The 13,899-nt window shown below is 39.9% G+C and overlaps 1 long non-coding RNA gene across 1 annotated transcript in view; it reads right to left on the bottom strand.

Moving 5' to 3' along the window:
* The window catches only part of LOC140500750 (uncharacterized), a 55,077-nt gene that overhangs the window by 15,330 nt on the left and 25,848 nt on the right, over positions 1-13,899 (bottom strand). The gene's annotated exons all lie outside the window — the stretch shown is intronic.

The following is a 13,899-nucleotide window of genomic DNA, read 5'->3' as shown; positions in this document are numbered from 1 at the left end:
AGCATTCCAACCACAAGAAAGAGCCAGCAAAAAATTTGGAGTTGGGAGATGGGAGGGTAGTATGAGAGGAACAGAAAAGAGATTAGTGTAACTGATTCACAGAGTACGTGGAGGAGAATAATATGTGAAAAGACTGGAAAAGTAAAAAGGGGGCAGGTTATGAAAGTTTTAAAAGCCAAAAAGGCAGCAATCTGCCAGAGAAGACAGGAAGGGATGGGATCATAGTGACTCCCTCTCACTTCCCTAGAAGCCATAGCAAAGTTTATTGAATAGGCAGGTTTTATGGTGAGACCTGTGCTTTAGGTAGATCAGTTTGACAGCTGAGCTGAGGATGAGCTGGGGTGGGAAGAGACTTGTAACCAGGAGAGACTAAACAGCAGGCTGCTGCAGCAGTGTCTTTTGATTCAAACATAAATTGGATTTAAGTGAGGCAGAGTTGCATGAAGTTGTCAGCCTCACTCTCTCCTCCAGAGTCATCATACTCCAGTGGCAGAACAGAGTCAAGATGGCTGGCAATGGCTCAGGATGCAGTGGATGACCTTTGTGTCTTTGGTGTCTAACCAAGCTCTAAGAGCTCCACATCACCTGTTTCAGCTGCCTTCGTGGATGTTGCTACAAATTGTTCTCATCCGTCCATTTGACCAGAGGAAGTCTTCACATGCTTGGGGTAGACACTCCCCTAAATCTCTAATGGGTTTGAGACCCCTTAGTTACCCTCAACCTGATCTGGCCCATCTGCCAAAATGGCTGCTGTGCATGCTGCAGTTTCTTGGAGCCACAAGTGAGAGTTAAATGGAACAGGTGGACGCCAAAGGTGGAAAGAGCCCTGAAAAGGGTTCAGCAGCCATCACACCAAAGGTACTAGTCCTCACTGAACACACCCTATACCCCCCAAAATGATACACTGGTGATGAGATGCTAAATTTGTAGTAGGATCATCTCCTTGCCAAGGCTGGCCCCTCTATATCTGCATTTGATCCCACCCCTTCCTGTCTTCTCTGGCAGACTGTATCTTCAATCATTTCCTCTCTCCCTAAACTTCAACTTCTCCGCTTGACCTCCCACCACCCTCAGACATACTCAAGGCTCCTCACTCCTTGAAAAATGTTCTCTAGATCCTATAATCATCTCTTAAACTACCATTCTCTATTTTCTATTTTTCAAACTCCACTTCTACTTCCTCTCCTTTCATTTTCTCTTCAAACATAAAACCTGACTTCCAACCACATTCCTCACATGAAACTCCTTCCTCCAAAGCTACCAGTGATCTCAATTGCCTAACATGATTTTTTTGTGTTTAGGCTTAATTTTTCTCACCTATCAGCCACGCTCACCCTTTCCTTTTTGTATAGGCTTTGCTCTCTGGATTTTTGCTATACTGTTCTCTCCTGGTTCTCTTCCTCTGTACATAACAGATCCTTTTCAGTTTCCTCTATGGGTTCATCATCTATCATGTTCCCTAAATGTAGATTTTTCTAAGGTTCTGCCCTATACTTTCTTCTCGTCTACCTCTACATTCTCTCTAGGTCACTTCATCACCCTCCATGGATTTAAATATTATCTCTACACATATCACACACATAATATATATATGTAAATACATGTGTGTGTGACTCTCCAGTCTCAAACCTAATTTTTAGTCCCACAACAGAAATTGCCTTTTTTACGTTATCCCAAAACATCTCAGACTCAACATTTATCACTTTTTTTAGTTTATTCATCTATTTTAGTTTACAACATTCAGTTCCACAAGCTTTCAAGTTTTAAATTTTCTCCCTCTCCTTCCTCTCCTTCTTCCCCAAGACAGCATACATTCTGATACAGGCTCTACATATACATTCATATTCAACTTATTTTCACATTAGTCATGTTGTACAGAAGAATAACCAAAGGAATGAACCACGAGAAAGAAGAAACAAACAAAAAGAGAGAGAGAGCAAATGGTATGCAGCAATCCTCATTCAGACCCCATCATTCTCTTGCTGGATGCGGATAGCACTTTCCATCATGAGCCTTTTGGAGTTGTCAGATTCAACATTTAAAAGCAAATATTCATCTTTCCCCAAAGACCTTGCCCTCCTCCAAACTTCTGTATTTCTTTCCAAGACACTACCCTTCTTCCAATCTCCTAGGTTTGTAGCCTGAGCAAAATTCTTGAGTCCCCACTCTCCTTCACCCCATCTCTCACATGTCACTCTCCACTCACACAGACATCACCTTAATTCAGACCCTCATCTCCTCTTACTTAAATAATTCTGATTGGTTTCCTAACTCCTCCTCTCTCAGTATTCCAGGCCATCCTGCACACTGCTGCCAAAGCTATTCTCCTTAGGAAAAGATCTGCCTATGTGACTCCCCTATGCAATCAACTCCAGGGGCTTCTGATCATCTCTAGGATAAAATGCAAATTGTTTAGATTTTAAAGTCCCATATAAAATGACCTCTACCTATCTTTCCATTCTGAATGGACATTACTTCTACTACCACACTCTGGAATCCAACCAAAGTGATCTCCTCTGTATTCCTCACTCATAACACTTCATTTCTTGTCTCTTTGCCTTAGTACTAACCATCCTGCATGCCTGGAATGCACTCTCTCCTTATGTCTGTCTCACAGAGTCCCTGTATTTCTTTAATACACATTTTAAGCACTGCCCTCTGCCAGAAGCTTTTCTTCATGCCCACCTAATTGCTAGCATTTTCCTTTCCAAACTGCATTCTATTTAACTGTTTTGTAATTGTTTCTATTTATACCTTTTTTTTACTTAAGCAGTATCTTGTTATCCCTGTTTTACAGTTGAGGAAACTGAGGCAAGTAAAGAAACTGAGAATAAGTGATTTGCCCACAATCCAAAGTTATCAAAAATATTCACTTGACAAGCATCTGTAGATGTCAATCTATCATGTCAAAGTATCAAAATGAAAAAGATCCATCCTCTTCTGGGGCCATAGATATCTTCTTGGGGTTTGCATGACCCAGGAATGCAACGATACAGAGCTCTAAACTAGTCAAAATATGCCTGCATGAGAATATGTGGATGGGTTAGAATTAGCATCACAGGAGGAAATACTCCTATCAATGAGATCACAGATGTATTTGTCCCCTTTCAATAATATACATTAACTGGATGGAAATCAAGGTTGTATAAATCAATGAAATCAAATATGCTGCTTCAGAAATAGTAATGAAACAATAAGGACTTTTTTAACCCATTTAGAAAGCTAGGCGTCCCATCTTCTGTTTTCCATGCACCATTTTCTACTTTCCTGCCCTTGGGCAGATTGTTTTCCATGCCTAGATAGCTTTCCCTTTTTACTGCTACCTTTTCAATTCCCAAGTTTCTCACATTAAAGCTCCAGTGCCATCTCTTCCCTGCATCCAGTGTTTTCTAATCCCTCACTGCCAAGATCACTTTTATGCAATAACACTAATAATAACCTATTTTGTATGAAATGACACTAACAACAATAGCGATTGTCATTTATAGAGCACTTAAAGGTTCATAAAATACTTTACAAATATCCCACAACAACCCTGGGAGGTAAATGCTCTTATCCCCATTTTACAAATGAGGAAACTGAGGCACATAGCAATTAAGTGACTTGCCCAGGTTCACACAACAAGAAAGTATCTGGGGCAGGACTTGCACTTATATCTTCCTGACTTCCAGGTCCAGAGCTTTATCCACTGTACCACCTAGCTACCTATTGCATTTCTTATATAGCTGTATGTATGTTGATTCCTCTCAAAAGAATGCAAATTCCTTGAAACCTATTATACTTTCTGTCTTTGTATTCCTGAATCTAACAAAATGCCTGACATATGATAGGCACTTAATAAATGCTTCTTGACAAAGCTTCAGGAGGCGGAGCCAAGATGGCGGAGTAGAAAGACGCACATACACATAGCTCCTAACCCACAACCCTCAGAACGGCTACAGGGGAGCAACTCACGGCGAATTCTGCACCCAGAGGCCACGGAATATTGGAGCGAGGGAGATTTCTGTTCCGGAGGGACCTGCAAACCTCTCGCGGGGGGTCCTTCGTGCTGCGGACTGGGTGCCGAGACTGGGAGCTGAGGGCAGCCCTGCAGTGGCCGCGGCACCAAGAGGAAAAGATCCGAGCGGGCTTCGGGGATGGGACCTCCAGTGGCCACACGGGTCCCTCCACCCACAGAGGGACCTGCAAACCTCTCGCAAAAGGTCTGTCACGCTGCAGACGCAGAGCCCAGCCCAGCCCAGACCTGCTGCGGCCACGGCACCAAGAGAAACAGACCCGAGCAGGCTTCAGGGACGGGATCTCCAGCGGCCGCACAAGTTCCTCCACCCACAGGTGACGGGGGTCGGTGAGAGAGTCTCTTTGGTGGGTCGAGAGGGGAATGGGGTGCCCCCATGATTTGGGCCCCCCCCCCCGGGAGGTAGAAGCTGAGAGGCGGCTGCAGAATGGGGCTCCCCAAGCAGGCGGGAGCCTGGATCCATTGTGGAAGGTCTGTGCACAAACCCCCTGAGGGAACTGAGCCTGAGAGGCGGCCCTGCCCCGACCTGACCACCTGAACTTAATTCTCACACTGAATAGCAGCCCTACCCCCGCCAAAAGCCCTAAGGCTGGAAGCAGCATTTGAATCTCAGTCCCCAAACGCTGGCTGGGAAGACCAGGAGGCGAGGTGGGTGTGAGGAGAATATTCAGAGGTCAAGTCACTGGCTGGGAAAATGCCCAGGAAAGGGAAAAGAAATAAGACTATTGAAGGCTACTTTCTCGGAGAACAGACATTTCCTCCCTTCCTTTCTGATGAGGAAGAACAATGCTTACCATCAGGCAAAGACACAGAAATCAAGGCTTCTGTGTCCCAGCCCACCCAATGGGCTCAGGCCATGGAAGAGCTCAAAAAGAATTTTGAAAATCAAGTTAGAGAGGTGGAGGAAAAACTGGGAAGAGAAATGAGAGATATGAAAGAAAAGCATGAAAAGCAGATCAGCTCCCTGCTAAAGGAGAACCAAAAAAATGTTGAAGAAATTAACACCTTGAAAACTAGCCTAACTCAATTGGCAAAAGAGGTTCGAAAAGCCAATGAGGAGAAGAATGCTTTCAAAAGCAGAATTAGCCAAATGGAAAAAGAGATTCAAAAGCTCACTGAAGAAAATAGTTCTTTCAAAACTAGAATGGCACAGATGGAGGCTAAGGACTTTGTGAGAAACCATGATATCACAGAACAAAGAGAGAAGAATGGAAAAATGGAAGATAATGTGAAATATCTCATTGGAAAAACAACTGACCTGGAAAATAGATTCAGGAGAGACAATTTAAAAATTTTGGGACTACCTGAAAGCCATGATCAAAAGAAGAGCCTAGACATCATCTTCCATGAAATTATCAAGGAAAACTGCCCTGAGATTCTAGAACCAGAGGGCAAAATAAATATTCAAGGAATCCACAGAACACCGCCTGAAAGAGATCCAAAAAGAGAAACTCCTAGGAACATTGTGGCCAAATTCCAGAGTTCCCAGGTCAAGGAGAAAATATTGCAAGCAGCTAGAAAGAAACAATTCAAGTATTGTGGAAATACAATCAGGATAACACAAGATTTAGCAGCCTCTTCATTAAGGAATCGAAGGGCATGGAATAGGATATTCCAGAAGTCAAAGGAACTAGGACTAAAACCAAGAATCACCTACCCAGCAAAACTGAGTATAATACTTCAGGGGAAAAAAGGGTCTTTCAATGAAATAGAGGATTTTCAAGCATTCTTGATGAAAAGACCAGAGCTGAAAAGAAAATTTGACTTTCAAACACAAGAATGAAGAGAACCATGAAAAGGTGAACAGCAAAGAGAAGTCATAAGGGACTTACTAAAGTTGAACTGTTTACATTCCTACATGGAAAGACAATATTTGTAACTCTTGAAACATTTCAGTATCTGGGTACTGGGTGGGAGTACACACACACACATGCACACACACACACATACATAGAGACAGAGTGCACAGAGTGAATTGAAGAGGATGGGATCATATCTTAAAAAAAAAATGAAATCAAGCAGTGAGAGAGAAATATATGGGGAGGAGAAAGGGAGAAATTGAATGGGGCAAATTATCTCTCATAAAAGAGGCAAGCAAAAGACTCATTAGTGGAGGGATAAAGAGGGGAGGTGAGAGAAAAACCTGAAGTCTACTCTCATCACATTCCACTAAAGGAAAGAATAAAATGCACACTCATTTTCGTAGGAAAACCTATCTCACAATACAGGAAAGTGGGGGACAAGGGGACAAGCAGGGTGGGGGGGATGATAGAAGGGAGGGCATGGGGAGGAGAATGCAATTCAAGGTTGACACTCATGGGGAGGGATCAGATCAAAAGAGAATAGAAGTAATGGGGGACAGGATAGGATGGAGGGAAATGTAGTTAGTCCTATACAACACAACTATTGTGGAAGTCATTTGCAAAACTACACAGATTTGGCCTATATTGAATTGCTTGCCTTCCAAAGGGAAGGGGTGGAGAGGGAGGGAGGTAAAGAAGTAGGAACTCAAAGTGTTAGGATCAACTGTAATGTTCTTACCACTAGGAAATAAGAAATACAGGTAAAGGGGTAAAGAAAGCTATCTGGCCCTACAGGACAAAAGAGAAGACGGAGACAAGGGCAGAGAGGGATGATAGAAGAGAGAGCAGATTGGTCACAGGGGCAATTAGAAAGCTTGGGTTTGGGGGGGGTAGGGGATAAAAGGGGAGAAAATTTGTAACCCAAAATTTTGTGAAAATGAATGTTAAAAGTTAAATAAAAATAAATGCTTCCTGAATTTCATTTAAATTTTGATGAATTGGGTATGTATTCACTTTATCCATACCTTAGATGGTGTTTTTTTTATTTTTGACTTAATCCCTTCTCAATTTTCATCTTTCCAGATGTTTTCTAAGCCATAATGTCACAGGGCAATGGATTTTAAAGGGATCAGCTGGTCCTCTCCTCTCATTTTACAGCCCAGAAATATGAAATTATTTTCTTGCCCAAGTTCCTGCATCTAACTAAGAGTAATGGGGATATAAAAACAGGTTGCTAGCTCCCAGTCTAGGCTCATTTCCATATGCCATCTTCTTATCTAACTAGAGCTTTCAGACAACTATCTTTTAGGGGTAGATTCTGATACCTGGGGCAAATTTTAACTGAGTAGAATAATAGGGGATTAGGAGAGGGCAGTCGGGCTGGGTAGTATGAAGAGAGCAGAGGACCATCAGAAACTGATCTCCTAAGTCAATGTCCTAGGACAAAGTCCTGGTTGTCCCATACTAGTTACAGCTTTGGAAAATACTAAGGAAACACTTTTCCCTTCTGTAGTCAGGGAGTTTATATTCTGAGAGGCAACATGACATTGTGGAAATAGTGTTAAACTCACAAGAGGTAAGGGGAGCTTAGATCCAGAATCTCTACCTTTTAGAGCATTTAGTTGCTTTTCTCTAGATCTTTTTCAGTATAAATTTCTGAGAGAGAAAGAACCACAAATGCCCACAATCTTTCCACTGCAGACACAGTCTGATTTTTAGGAAATGTAATACAATATCTCCTGTTTTCTTTCTAATACTCTTTCTGATAACTGTGCCATCATTTTGTTGATAAGGCCTACAAATCACTGCCATGTAAAATTCTCTTGTATAATCTCATGTTACACATCCTATAGAATATGAGCAGGATAGCGGATGTTTTCAGTTAATTATTATATACTCCAATTTTCATTGACTCTATGACACTTTCTACAACATCCCCATTGTTGTACTCATTGACCAAAAATAAATACTTTGCACTGAAGAGAGAGGGAGCATGGGATAAACCCTTGACCAGTTCATATGTTAGGACACAAAATTTCACATTGAATGAATGTATTTGTTCAGTGTGCATTTATTCGTCTGTATGTAGGGCTTTACTGTCCTCAATTTTGCCAGCATGTGATGGCATGTTTTCAGAAGGGGTGGACTATGTCTCCTAACTATTTATGTAGATTAAACCATGAGCTGATGGTATTTTAATGCATACTCATTTACAATGGCAACAGTGCTCATGATAATTTTGGTTTTCAATAGTTATTTTAAAATTACCAGGCTTTTAAAATATATCTGATTCTCCCAGATACCCCAAGGAATAATAATAACAACTGACATTCATATTACACTTAAAGACTTGCACAGCACACTCCTAACAACCCTGTGAGATTCAGAGCATAAGCATTATCAACCCTTTGAGACTCAGAAAAGAACGTTTTCAGCAATGAAGTTCTTAACACTGTCAGGTTGTTCCATATCAGAAAAAAGATATGATTTTTATCAATGGAAATGAGATTAAAGAAGAGGCATGAGTACCTGCTTTGCTGCCACAGCCAAAAAGCCATGGGGTTTTGCTGTATGACTTGCAGCTGAAATCTTCTATATCTTTTCAAATGTAAGCTCTATGTCTTGTTTTTCTATTTGTCTTTATTTCCCACCAGCTGTACTCCTTTGAATTAGACTCCATCATGGCGCCCAGAAACCTCAGCATCAAGAGACTTATCATCCTGTGAGATTGCGTCAGTTCTGGTACTCATACCTTCTCGTTACCCTTAGTATCTTGTGATCAGAGGTCTGGTAGGCAGAGCAAAGAGCTCCTCCCAAAGTCTCCATTTATGGAGGCCTCAAAGGCCATCCACGTCTTCATTTCTTACCAACTACATTCCTTTGACTTGGACTCCATCACATTTCCATGGTTTTCAGCTTACTTTTGTCTGCTGTCTTCTCCCATTAGACTGTAAGTTCCTTGAGGACAGGGAATGATTTTTTTTTAATACCCAGAACTTAGCATAATGCCTGGCATATAGTGAGCACTTAATTAACTTTTTGGTTTTTTGGAGGGGGAAGGTAAGGTCACACAGCTTGTAAGTGGCAGGTGTCTGAGGTGAAATTTGAACTCAGGTCCTCCTCACTGGAGGGCCTGTGCTCCATTCAGTGCGCCACCTAGCTGCTTGACTGTGTCCCCAATACTTAGCACATTGCTTTGCACTAGTGAGTAATTTAAAAAAAAAAACTTATTCGTTAATTCTTTTATCTTCATTTCACAAATGAGGAAACTGAAACTCAGGGAAATTAAGTGACTTAGCCATATTCATGCATCTATCAAGTGTTTCAGATGGGGTCACCTGAGCCCTACGCTGACTTATTTCCATCCTACCATGCTGCCTCTCAGAACATATACTGCTTGACTAGAGAAGAGGAAAGAGCTTGCTCTGTATTCCCTACAGTTGTGTTAGTAGCCCCAGACCCTAACATGGGAAGGATCTACCTTTGATGGTACTCTGCTGACATTATATCACTGAGAACGACTGACTCTCCCCTTCCTCCCTCACTTGAATTTGCCCCAGGTACCCAAATCCTCAGTTGTAGCTCTTACATTTCCTCCTCAATTTTGTCTCACAGTTGAGTATTCACTGAAATGTTACATTGTGAGGAGGAGAGAATTCACCCTAAGTAATCTATAAAACCTAAAGATCAAATGGAGAGCCATTCTTCCCAATGGGAACAGAAAACATTGAGGGATGGTGAACAAAATTCTTCCCCTCTTCATATAAACCTTGAAAGGATGTCCTTTATTGGTATATAATGCTTGACGTCTAACCTGTGAATAGGGAATACAAATGAATAGCTATTGTCTTGCCATTGATCTCCACATATTTTTAGACCAATTTATGGTGAAAGGTCATTTTTTGCAAAATACAGGGATCATGAAATTGACCAAAAAAAAATCAATTCCTGAGTGCACCTTGGCAAGCTAAGACTTCAGTAAAACAAGGGATGCAGGCAAGGGGGAAAGAATATCATGAAAGTATGATGATAATAACCAAAATATAAATTTGCAGAGTCTGAAGGGGGGAGGAATATTGCAGTTTTATGAGCCAAATTCACAGACAGTCAACGGCTAACAAGGCACTATTAAAGAAAGAATCTCGCCAAATCAGCCTGCCTGACTTCAACAAGTTCTTGAACAATATTAAAAAGAAGTGTGATTGGAATTGTATTAAACAAGGCTATTTTATTTAAACTGCTGCACATCTGAAACTATCACATTCAACCTTCATTTAGTGCCATCTCCTAAATGAGAAATAAATGGTTTCATTCAAATTTGTGTGTTACAACAGTGACATCCAGTGGCTAGATGACTAATGTGCATTTCTCTACTTTCTAAAGACTTTCCAGAGAATAAATTTATTTTGATAAAAGCAAATTATATAAATAGTGTGGGCTTTATATTTAAATAACTTCACTTAACAGGACTCAAAAATAACAAAAATACAGATGGAAGACCTGGACTCTTTAAATATCTTAACCACTTATTAATTATTAGTGTTGAATGTGTATTTGGGGACAGCAAGACAGGTACTTTGAATATATGAACTCCACAAGGAAGTTAAGTTCTATCTCTATGCAAGAGCTGAATTCATGATTTGGAGCATAATTTTTAAAAACCATGTCAATAACATTTTTTGTATAGTTGTTTTAGTTATGTTGTTAAAAGGCAGTTTAAAATGCTGAGTTAACCATTTTTGGTCGGTTGGTTATTGATTTTCTATCTGGGGTTTCCAGTTCATTAAAGTGTAGCTAAACTTCAGGGTTCACACAACATATTCCCATCATACTTCTTCCTAAATATGTGTCCTTTAGAAATTAATTTCATTTCCCTGAGCACCAATCTCCTCATCTATAAAATGATAATACTTTTACTATCTAGATCACAAAATTGTTGTATAGAAAATACTTTGTAAACTTTAAAGCATTATACAAATGTCAGTTATTATTATCATTATCAATATTATCATTCATAGTTGGCAGAAATATTTACATGCTGAATTTAATTTATTAAATGATACTGATGTCCAGCCTCTTTGCTCTAAGCTAGTAAATTTAACTCAATTCAAAAAAATTATTAAGTGCCAACTGCGGAAAGAACATTGAGCTAAAGTTATCAAACATACAAAAAGCTTAAATAAGATGTTGACTCCTGCTCTCCTAGTATTTGTGGTATAGCAGGATCAAATAAGATAATATGTGTAAAGCCCCTTGCAAACCTTTGAAGTATTACCTAAATGTTGTTGTTATTGTAGCTAATACATATACAGAAATAATTATGTGATGCAATAATATATGGAGATACAAGAATTTCCAGACAAAATAGTAGTTACAGGCATTAAGTGAAATACTTAAGTCAAAAGAAGGAACCAATTTAGAGAGAAAAATGAAAAGATTAGTTTGGCATATATTAAGCTCAAGATATTGGTGGAGCATCTCTTGCTCTTGATTACTGAAGAGAAATCTGGGCTAGAAATAACAGTAATAATAGTAGGAATAGCTGGAATTGTGCTCTAAGGTCTGCAAAGCACATTTACATATGTAATCTCATTTAATCCCAACAGCAAGTCTATAGTGTATATGTTATTGTTTTTCCTATTTTACAAGTTAGAAAACTAAAGGACAGAAAGTAAAGCAACTTGCCTAGGAACACACAGTTAGTAAATGTGCAGGTGGGATTCAAACTCAGATCTTCCTGAATCTGTATTCAGCACTCTGTGCTTTGACTGCCCAGAGAAACATATATAGAAATCATCTGCATTGGAACACTTATCCAATGGAGTCACTCTAAGAGCAAGAATCCAGTTCAGAAGACAGAGAAAAAGCTATCCGAGTGCAAAAGCAAGTATCCCAACATACATAGGGGGACCTGCCATTACAGGTTCTTAGATCTGCTTTTCTAAAAGGAAAGGCAACTTTCAGGAGGTCAACAATCACTGCATCATTCACTTAGTTCAGGGGAAAAGTCAGCACCCTGATCTTCAGAGAAAATACAGATCAACACACATGGCTTCCAACTGTCTGACATAAGCAATACATACATCATAAATCAACAGACAGATCCAACTGTCTGACCATTACATACATACATAGTTACCAGAGAGAGAAGCACCAACATCTGGGTTTTCAAAGATGAGGGGCTCCTTAATGGCTTCCCAGAGTCTCCTCTGACCAAAGAAACACTTCCAAAGAATAAATCCCAAAGTAAAACCTCACCCTCAGAGTATTTGTACATTTTTTAAAACCAGAGATCACAACCCTTGAGAACCAGTGCCTCATTAGAAACTTAACAAAAGGTGTGGGCTTTCCTACAAATCTTCCCAGGCCCATTAATGGGTAGGGAAGATCTTCTTTAACCATATTAAAATGATTGTTGTCATCAAGGATCAAAATGACTTCAGTATGATAAAGTGAAGTTTCAGTGTGTCTGACTGTGGCTGATCAGACCAATATGCCAAACTAATGAACCTTTTTTGATAGAATTAGTAAACCTGTAAGTGGGGAGAATGCCATGGATATAGTTTGCCCAAATTTTCACAAAACTTTTTATAAAGTACCTCATACCAGTCTTACAGGGAAGAGGATGAGAAGTTAATTTGATGATATTCAGAAGAATTCAGAACTGGCTAGATGACTGAATTCAAAAAGTAGTTGTTAATGATTCAGTGTCACTATGTTAGGAGGTCTCTAAGTAGAAAACTACAGAGATCTATATTTGATTCTTTGCTATTTAACACTATTGACAATTACTAGGATAAAGGCATAAGTGACATAGTCAAACTAGAAGAAGCTACGTGGAGGAGTGGAGAGAGTGTTAGACTTGGAGTTGAGGTTCTGAGTTCAAATCTAGCTTTAAACACTTGCCAGCTGTTTAACCCTGCTCAAGTCATTTAACCTCTCTCTGTCCCTTCCAACTTGGTGATTTGGTGAAATTAATCTATTTTTTCACTATTAAATAACATTTGAATTCCTCATAGCTATAAGGCTCTATGATTCTTTTACCCTTAAAATGAAAAAATAAAAAAGCACTTTTAGTTTAAGGAAATAATCCTGAATTTCCCACAGCTGATTTTTTTTTAGGATCAGCCTAATTTTCTCCAGATCTTAGATCTCTAGGCCTATGCTAACTTACTGAGTTTTCATTGTGCTATCCTCTCCAGTAACAGAAAATTAGGAATTGATGTTTGTTGAGGGAGAGGGGAGATAACGAGTTCAATTCTGAACATGTTCAGTTTAAAATGTCTACATGACATCCAATTTGAGAAGTCTAAGACAGAGTTGGAGGTATGACATGGAGGGTGGTTAGGGCAGGATAGATAGATTTGGGACTCATCAGTATAGAGATGGTAAGAAAATCCACAGAAACTGATAATATCAGCAAGTTAAATAGTACAGAAGAAGAAGAGAAGAGAGTCCAAGAGAGAGCCCTTCTGGACACCTGTAATAAGAGAATATGATCTGAATGAAGATCCAGCAAGACTTTGAAAAGGAGTTTTCAGATAAGTAGTGAGAACATTATTCTGAAAACTTAGAGAGAAGAGAATTTCAAGATGAGGGTGTTCAACAGTTTCAAAGGCAGCAGAGAGGTCAACAAAAATGAAGACGAAAAAAATGCCATTAAGTCTGGCAGTTAAAAGATGGTGGATAACTTTGAACAGAGCAGCTTTAGTAGAATAACGAAGTCAGGAGCCACATTGTTAGGACCAAAGAAGGGAGTGAGAGGAAAGAAAGTAGAGTCACCTATTTCAAGGAATTTAGCCACAAAAGAGTAGAAGAGAAAAAGAATGATAGGAGGGATGGAAGGGGCAAGGTTTTTGAAAATGGAAGAGACAGAGGCCTGTTTCTAGGCAGTAAGGAAGGAACCAGTAGGCAAAGTCTGAAGTTAGATGTTAAAATGGAGATGACAGAGGGGATAATTTGGTGAAAAATATGAGATGGAATGGGATCACTTGTACAGGTGTTGGGGTTGTCCTTGGTAAGGAGTAAGGGCACCTCTTCATGTGAGACAACGGTAAAGAAGAAAATAGTGACAGAAGTCAT

Source organism: Notamacropus eugenii, chromosome 4, assembly GCF_028372415.1.
Source record: "Notamacropus eugenii isolate mMacEug1 chromosome 4, mMacEug1.pri_v2, whole genome shotgun sequence".
NCBI lineage: Eukaryota > Metazoa > Chordata > Mammalia > Diprotodontia > Macropodidae > Notamacropus > Notamacropus eugenii.
The sequence above is the reverse complement of the archived record's forward strand: the minus strand, read 5'-3'. Positions and strand labels throughout refer to the sequence as shown.